The sequence below is a fragment of the Tiliqua scincoides genome, chromosome 3, assembly GCF_035046505.1.
Source record: "Tiliqua scincoides isolate rTilSci1 chromosome 3, rTilSci1.hap2, whole genome shotgun sequence".
NCBI lineage: Eukaryota > Metazoa > Chordata > Lepidosauria > Squamata > Scincidae > Tiliqua > Tiliqua scincoides.
The window spans coordinates 26,093,891-26,103,523 of record NC_089823.1 but is presented as its reverse complement, the minus strand read 5'-3'; the positions used below and the strand labels follow the sequence as shown (position 1 = coordinate 26,103,523).

At 43.2% G+C, this 9,633-nt stretch overlaps 1 pseudogene; it reads left to right on the top strand.

The window, feature by feature from the left end:
- Positions 1–1,335: 1,335 nt before the first annotated feature.
- Positions 1,336–1,450, top strand: LOC136646123 (5S ribosomal RNA; annotated as a pseudogene).
- Positions 1,451–9,633: the final 8,183 nt, after the last annotated feature.

The following is a 9,633-nucleotide window of genomic DNA, read 5'->3' as shown; positions in this document are numbered from 1 at the left end:
TGTTGGCGGTAATGAGAGCCCCTGCCTGCAAAGCTATTATAAGATTAGTTAGCTAATGCTTTTATTGGCTGCTGCCATTGGCAATGACATAAACAAGGCTTACACGATAACCGTACATGGGCCAGAAAGAAGGTCACGCCACAAGGCTCATGTTTGGCAAAGTGTTCCACAAGACCAAAGCTGCATTGCTTTAGCCACATGGGTATGGAAGAGGGACCCAAGAGAGAGTTTAGGATTTCTTCAGATCCGTTGTCTAACAAGTCGAATGGCCTGTAAATATTTTACTGTATATGCAGGCCAAACCAATATTACTTGCTGGCGAATAAAGACACCTCCTGAACCTTCTTAGTTCACATTTACAGATAGAATGATGAAATCAGCAATGAACTGTCACTTTAAACTGCACGTTCATTTCTGTGTTTGATTTCGCTAAAAAGAAAGAATTTGTAAACAAGAATGCTAACTCTAGAGGGCACCACTATGCATACTGCCTTTCCTTTTTAAGATGCCTGCTTCCATACAGAAAAAGATTTTTCATATGCTGAGGGGAACTCAGTCTCAGAGGCTAAACTACTTGAAAATAAAAGTTGGCAATCCCACCTAACATGCCTTCAAAAACCTCCAGGGAAAGACAGCCACAAACTTCCCAGACATTGCTAAAAGCAAAAGAATATAATACTACCTTTGTTGGATCAACCCAAAATTTCATCTAGTCCTATACCCCACAATGCCAAACATGGATTTCCTAAGGCCTCACAAACAGGGCCCAATGGCAATAGTTTCCTCCTGAGGTCATTCTCCAGCAAATGGGATTCAGAAACATGTTCCATACAGTCATCATGCCAAAGAGCCATTGAGAGACAAATCCTCTCTGTATTACTGAACTGTTATTTGAACTAGAGCTCTTTCCCAAATATAAAATCTAAATTCATTTTCCAAAAGTTTAAACCAGTGGTTCCCAAACTTGTGAACACTGCAACCCACCTTGTACTTTGTGGTGGGTTGTGACACAATGTTCACATCTTGCTGGAGCAAGAAGCAGGGCCAGGATCTGGCATTTATGCCGGATCCCAGCCCCATTCCTGGGCAGCCCTGGGCAGCTCCAGGCTGCTCAGGTTTGCGCCACTTCTTCAGGTGACACAGATCCAAGTAGACCCAATGAGGCCTCTGTGGCTCTAACTGGGGTAAAGAGAATTATTTCCCCTTGCCTTGGGCCAAGCCACAGCCAGCCCCAAACTTGCGCTGGATACAGAACAGGCCCACCGGCCTGCCTGTTCCAACAAGTTAGGATTGTGCTGTAAATTACAGTAACCTCAAATTCTAGCTCCATCTCAGCCTTGCTGTCTACCCTGCACATGCCCGATCTCGTCTGATCTCAGAAGCTAAACAGGGTCAGGCCTGGTTAGTACTTGGATGGGAGACTGCCTGGGAATACCAGGTACTGTAGGCTTATACCATAGTCTTTCGAGGCTGAAGGTTGCCAACCAACAACAAGCTAAAAGTTGCTGTAATTTGCCTGTCACCTTCTAGCTCCAATTTCTTCTACCATCTGATGGCAGTGTTGGCCTGTTGTCCATTGACCTTGGTTTCATTTACCAAACATGAGAAATCGTGTTTCTTGGTTAAGTCCCTCTTCCATGTGACTATAAAATCCTGTCTCCCTTTTGTACACCACCCTCACCTAAATTAAACAGAGCACAATGCAACATGTATACATGAGTGGATGACACTGATGGAACCAAACAAGGGATACTGAATATACAGAACAGGTGGCAGTGCTCCCAACTGCACAGGGACAGCTTTTGCATGCATGAGTTGTAAGATCAGTCAGTGGCATCACCAGGGTTTGCATCACCCAGTATGGGAGACCAATGCATCACTCTCATGATGGACCTCCTCCCATGCAGTGGGTACCAGGTGGTGGGTGCAGCAAAACCACCCCCACTGGGTTTTTTTGGCTAAAATGTTTGAAAAAATATAGAGATATTTCAACATGGTTTGTTTCATTGCTTTGTGCATGAAATTACGCACTGAATGATACATAACAGGATAGTATTATTCTTAAAGACCATGATTTTAACAATTTTGACCAGTAGTGGTGTCACCCCCCATGTGTATCACCCAGTGCAACCCACACTCCCTAACGAAGCTACTGCGATCAGTGAAGAGGAGCTAAAGAAGCTAGAGATGCTGGCAACAAGGCTTGCTGCTTAATCCTGCTCCCTTAGTCCCTTGAATATACTTCCCTTGAATATCCACATAACAGTGGATATTCAATATCCACTGTTTGGTCATATGAACAGGGCTTCTGTCTTTTTTGTCGGAAATCCATTCCATTGTTCACCATTTTATGGCAAACTGAAGAGCATTTTTATTGCCTTTAATAGCGATTTTGTCGCTTACTCCAACCGTTTATTTTAAAAACAAGCATTTGTACGCTGCTTTTTACGGTTCAAAGTGCTTTGCATGCATTATCCTGTTGTAATCCTAAAATGAACATATAAAGGTCAAACTAGACATGCAAGCAAAAGCACACAATCCAATCATGCTTCTAAGCAAAAGTTCCTGCTTTTTGAAAGGGGGGGGAAACATGCTGATGCGAGGCAATCCAAGTCAGGAACAGGACACGCAGGAGGGCAACAAATAAACATCCCACTCCCCACATATCCTGGACCTGACTGGGGTCTTCCCCACCACTGGCTTTTTAAATACATGCACACACAAAACAGGAGCTTCCCCATAGAAGTACACACGGACTTCATACTTTTGGAATCACGTCTATCTTGACCTTAAATGAGTATTATTATAATATGGGTATTATAGATGGGCATGCAGAGGATGAGAAGGAGTTGCTTTCCTTAGGCCACCTGGTAAATACATGGCAGAGGTGAGATTCAAATCCAGGGCTTCCTGATTTGCTGCCCAGTCTCCCAGCCACTGTATTAGTGCTCTCTTATCCATTTGTTTAAAAGTCCATTTTTTCCCATTTTGACAGTAAGAATTGAGAACTTCTCTTTTGCCTCTGAACTGATGACTCAGGGCCAAGTGCAACCCTTCTGAGGGTGTTAGATATGGCTTGGGACCTCCAAGTTGCTGAACATTCCCTAGCAGCCAATTAGTTTCTTTCTCAATGCTAATGGGAAGCTAGGAGGGGGGAAATGTCCTGACATGCATTTCAAACATAGCACCAAATCAGCACAAGTTTTCCTTTGGGAAGAAGCTGGCGTTTCTACCATACAAACGCAAACAATACCCAAGAATTGTGCCAGCAACAACATGGCAGAAAAATGTACGAAAACCCATTTTAACCCACGCCACAAAGGAACACATTGGAGGGAAACAGCTGGGTTTACAATCAGACACAACAGGAGTGATGCAGGCCCAGCCATCTGCGAATGAACAAATATACACAGAGTGTCTGAAATGAAATTTGAAATGCTTTTATCACATGGCAAGAATTGCCAGACGTCAGAGTTCAGAGATCTCCAAAATAAACTCTAAACTTTGAAAAGAGTTTCAGTCCCAGCGGGTGCGAAAGCAACATGGCTCTTCTCCTAGAAAAGAACATTTCCCAACCAAACAAACAGGCCTGCTCTGTTTTCCGTCAAAATGGGATTAGCACACCAGCTCACTTACTGCAATTTCATTGCTAACATCTGAAGTGCAGGCTCTGGAACAGCAATAGACCCCCATTTTCATTTGACATCCTCATACATAATTTACCTTTGAAAAGGAGTATTACTGTGTGCACTGCAATCAAGTGGAAAAGAAAACCCTGTTATCTGTAATGGGTTTTTAAAGAGTCCATGAGAGGATGCAAATTTAGGAAAATACAAGATGTCACTTGGTAAGTGACAGAAGAGTTTATTACCCCTGGAAGATTTTCAAATACATTTTTCTGCATCTTCAAATTTTCAATCTGGTAAACTGAAAGGTTTAATTTACCTTTAATTTCAATTTACCTTTCAAATTTTGAAAATCTTACCCCTGGAAGATTTTCAAATACATTTTTCTGCATCTTTGGAACCAGGGGTGTCCAAAGTTTTTGGCAGGAGGGCCACATCATGTCTCTGACACTGTGTCAGGGGCCGGGGAAAAAAGAATTAATTTACATTTAAAATTTGAATAAATTTACATATATTTATATAAATGAATATATTAAATATGAACTTACATGAATGAATGAAGGTGTTGCAATAGTTCAAGGCCTATAAAAGGCCTTGCACAAAGCAAGGCTGGCCTTTCCTTTGCTGCCGCTACTGCATCACAGACGTGAAACAGCAAGCAGTGGAGGGAGCTCTCATCCCCCAGCTCACGCAAGAGGTCAAATAGTCACCCTCACGCTGAGAGCAGTTGCGTCGGGTCAGCATGGGCTCCAACAAATCTCCGGAGGGCCAGAAGCTTATTGGAGACTGGGGGCTCCCTGAGGGCCACATTGAGAGGCCTCGAGGCCCACAAGTGGCCCCAGGGCCGGGGTTTGGGTACCCCTGTTCTGAACCAATGTCAGAATCAACACGGTACGTTTTGAATCACAATAGCACATATAGGGAAGGTGGCAGCAGCACTTGCAACATATGGCCTACATGCTCCTTACCGTCCCCTCCCTCTCTCCAGACCTGCAACAAGAAAAGTTGCAACAGGGAAGCTCTTTCCTCTGGAAAATCTTAGGGTGAAGCCCAATATTAATAAAATTTTAATTTTTAAAGTGTAAATGTAAGTGCCATGATATTGTACGTTATACGTTATCCCAGTGCTTTTGCTCTCAGTGTCCAGAAGCCAGTTTAAATTCTTCCTGAGCAATTGGATAGAATGCTATTTTCATGCCTTTCCTTGCATTGCCACAAACAAAATGGAAAGAGGCTTCTTTTCATGAAAGCTTCAGGGAAGGTGGCCAGAGAAGAGGGCCTATTCATGCCACGTTACTGAGGCCATGTCTACCCATGCAAGAAAGGCAGCAGGCATGAGGGTAGAATCCCAAGGTACCCGTATGTACTGTATCAGTTTAGACTGCAGGTGGCAATTCAAATTTTGCAATGTCCCCCTTTATAAAAAATGTCCCTGTATCTACTAAATCAGCACATCACGAACAACATCTTAGTGTCTCTCTTGTTGATGTTCCAATTTGTACTTAACTTCCAGGATGTCAGAGCATCTGCAGGTCAGAGATACCACTTTCAGATTGGAGTGATACAGCCCAGAATTCTGTCCCTTCTGCCGACCACCTCATTTTGCTGCATGCATAGATCAGGCCTGACCTGTAACTGCTTCAGGCATGACGATGGCAACTCAGGATCAGTTCCTGCTGTTCTTCAATGGGCCAAAGCCTGTCTAGTCTAAACTGGTTGAACGTGACCAACACTGTGCACAGGTAAGTTGCTGCAAAAGTGCTCCTAGACCTCTACCACAATTCTATGCATATTTACTCTGAATAAGTCCTGCTGTGTTCAATGGGACTTACTCATTGCTTAAACATGCACAGGACTGTACTAGATGCAGGGGGACATGGTCTCCCTACCCCCCATGCCCGAATTTCTTGAAGCCAAGTTCTCAGCAAATTAAAGAGTATGACATTTAAAGAATTTTTTCCCCTCCGCAAAGTTAGGCTGCTTAGGCTAACCTGTCCTGCACTGAATGATGCTTAATTCAAATGCTGTTGTACACTTTGCTGTAGGCATCTCTGAAGGTAAGAAGTGTTTCCCCCTTTGGGATGTTTTCTGGATGTTTACAATCATTTTTATTTCCTTCTTGCAATCTTGTTTGGGAAAAGGGGAGAACATTGACATGAGAACAAAAAAAGAATGTACTTGACTCTCTAAGGCAGGTGTCTCCAAACTTTTTGGCCAGAGGGCCGCATCAAATATCTGGCACAGTGTTGAGGGCTGGAAAAAAAATTTAAATATAAAATTTATTTAAATAAATTAGAGATGGAACTTAAATGAGTGAATAAATGGGCTCATTCATTCAACCTCTCTGGCCCTTGAACATCCTCCAGGTGCAACCAGAGCATAGTTCCAGTCATGTTTGGCTAAGTGGGCCAGAGGCTTTCAGGCAACAAGAGGCTGGCCGCGGGCCAGAAAGAGGCTTGCCGCAGGCCGCATCTGACCCCTGGGCCGGGGTTTGGAGACCCCTGCTCTAAGGCCTCAACACCTGCACACTACTAGTATATGCAGTAACAGATTGTTTTAAATTCTTTCAGTACACCTTGCACTAGACAAGGTGCAAAGAGGAGGAGTGGTGATTACACAACAGCAGCTTTAAGGTGTAGTAGTCAGGCCACACATTTGGACCACGCAAGGTGGGAGGGGGAGCCAAGGGATGAGCAACTCAAAGTCTGTATAGAGCAAGGAACAAAGAAACTGCAAAGGCTGACATTGCAGGATCAGGGAGGAGGGGCTGCAGAGCTCTTGCAGCCAGCTGCATTGAGACTGTGCACTTAATTTATCTATTGTGAATAAGGACATCAACATGCCAATTTTTAACAACAAAAAGTTTACCATAAATGGTTCCCTTTCCGGGGGGGGGGGGATTGGGGGGGGTTTGGAGGCTGTCTCAGTTTAAAAAGATGCTGAAGAAACTCCAGCAAACAGCCACTAGAAAAGATGCAATACTAAGGTGAACAGCAACAATTGCTCTCTCCCCGCTAAACAAACACTGCTTTAAGAAGTGCCCCTTTGCTCAGTTAAGCAGAGCAGCTAATTTTTAGCACATGGGAAAGAGAGAGATTTGCACAAGGGATATGGGGTTTTTGGACAGAAGGACATGAATTGGTGCTGGGTTTCAGATTGGAAGAGTCAGTGGTTGTAGGCAACATTGGGAGATCCCAACAGCAAAATCTTAAAGCATTCTGTTACTAATTTTTATAATGTTGGCTTTAAAAGGAGCTCCTTATTTTTGCTTTTAGAGTAACAAAACTTTTACAAATCAATTCATAAAATGGAACCGATGATTACTTTGGGATGTGTGCATGTGAATGTAAAACAGCAACTATCTGAAGCCACTTAAGGGCCACAGAGTCCCCACCCCTTAGAAAAAAAGCTTTTCCTTCTTTTATTAGTAATCTTGCAATCTCTCTTCTTAGAAAATGAAGATATAAATTGACCTGTCATTACCTAGAACATATATATTTGAAGTTCAGGATGCATTTTTCAGCATGCCAAATAGGTCACTTATTCCTTATTTTATTACTGCCCAGAGTTCGTAGGGAAGAACTTGCAGTCTCTTTTCAGGTAAAATAAAGTAGGAGTAGACCTGCAGGAGAAAACTATTCATATGTATACTACAATGTAACTTATTTGTGTAGATCTGCTTTCGGCAGGTTATTCAAGCAGGTGATGTAGAGAGTTCCAGCGCCCACAATTCTCCCCAACCAGTGCTGAAATCACCCAGGCAGAACTGGGTTGCCACCATATCCTTAATCACCTCACTCAAAAATGGGATGTTAGAAATGGGTGAACAGTTGTATAGGATTGATGAGTCTAGGATGGGTTCCTTGAAGAGTGACCTCACCATGGCTTCCTTTAGTCTTGCAGGCATTTTACCCTCCCACAAAGAGGCATTAATGACCACCTCCACCATTATCAGCATTATCAAGAAACCAAACCCAAGATGGGCCTACACAAAGAGGAACAGGCTTGATTAATGTGAGTCATTGGAGGTACCAGGACAGGGAGCAGGTTTTAACTTTCAAGGCAATGGTATCATAGATCAAAGCAAGTGAGTGCTGTTTACTCCTGTGGAGAAAGGTCAAGTGCTGCTACTGGCAATACTGTTGTGGTACAGACAATGGGTAGTGTCTCAGCTACCACTTGTATGGTTGGGAGCTCCTTCCATCTGGCCTGGATGCCTTTAAAAGGGGATTCGACAAGTTTCTGGAGGAAAAATCCATTATGGGTTACAAGCCATGATGTGTATGTGCAACCTCCTGATTTTAGGAATGGGCTATGTCAGAATGCCAGATGCAAGGGAGGCACCAGGATGCAGGTCTCTTGTTATCTGGTGTGCTCCCTGGGGCATTTGGTGGGCCACTGTGAGATACAGGAAGCTGGTCTAGATGGGCCTATGGCCTGATCCAGTGGGGCTGTTCTTATGTTCCAGGAGTGGAAGCGCTCTACAAGAACAAAAGGAAAATTTTGCTCACTCAAGGGTCTTTCTGCTTATGCAAGGACCCTTTATGCGAGTAAAACTTTTCTGCCATTCCTGGCAGGAAGCCTCCTTTCCAATGCTGTCCAAAGAGTTCCCACCCTTTCTAACATTGGATGGCCCAGTTTTCACAGACAGTATCCCTTATGGTAGCACAATGAGTGCAGTCAAAGTGTGCCTTAAGATGCATTACACCCACACAGGACCTTGCTAAATGTAAACTATCCTTTCCTCCACATGCACACACATCCCACCTATTTTTATAATGGTGGTCATTTTGCTAGTACATAATCACAGTGAATAGAATCTGATCTAAACCGAATTCTCTCCATGAGGCATTGATTGCCTAATTGTCATACAGCTTTGTGAGTGCTGTATGACACCAAAATACCAAAAAGTGCACATTTTCATATAAAAGCATGTAGGGAAGGAAACATAAGGCCGACGTGATCTAAAAATTCAGATTTTGCACTTGGCCTGAAGTGAATAAAAATCAGTGCAACTCTTTTGCATTCTGCTGAACAGAGATGCAAAATTACTCATGATTTCTCAATTTAGAGAAGACTATGATTTTGGCATTAGCCATCTTTGTGCTGGGAGCAGAATGAGAGCCAAGACTTCAAATATGTCTCCCACTGGAAGGTCAATCGGTGCTACTCTATATTTATTCCCTCTCATGTCTGCTCAAAGATCAAAGACTTCTTTTGAACAGTAAAAAAGACGTGATCAATAGTCTTGCCTTTTATATCTCAGAACAGTCCAGCTCCATGGCTACTTTGACAATAAGTTCACAAGTGGTAGGAAACAACTTGAATCAGATTGAATCTGATATGTTAAGATGTGCTAAAAATATCAGAAGATAGTTCTCAGGAGTCAGTTTGCTCTTTAAAGTTTTATCTGTCATCTTTTTTTTTCCACCATGCATATTACACAAAACCATGTAAAGCATCAAAACGTGACAGTTTTCTTGCAAAGAAATTAGGCGTGCAACATTTATTTCAGACTTGTAGGACTAGGTTGGCCCCAAGAGTAGATCAGAAGTCTGGTGTCTGATGCCCCTTTGGCTGTGCACGTTTCAACTAATTTCAATTTGCACAGTTGCTACACCTCCTCATTCATGCACACAGACATACCTGTCTACTTTTTAAAAAATCTTAGGAAAGCTCAGTTGGTCTACCTCAGCAAGGAAGCAAAGATTGTCACTCCCAGATTGGCCTTTTCAGCCACACTAGACGCTGTGCCAGAACCACCTTTCAGAGCGCGATACCATAGTCTTTCGAGACTGAAGGTTGCCAATACGAATATGTGAGATACAGGAAGCTGGACTAGATGGGCCTATGGCCTGATCCAGTGGGGCTGTTCTTATGTTCTTAACTCATTGCTTAGGGCAAGTCCACCCTGACTCAGCACCAGTGATCAGTACCTGCTATAATTCTGGCACTTTGTAGTCATGCTTCCCAAGGCGTTTTGAGAGAGTCCTGTTTTCTTCACCAC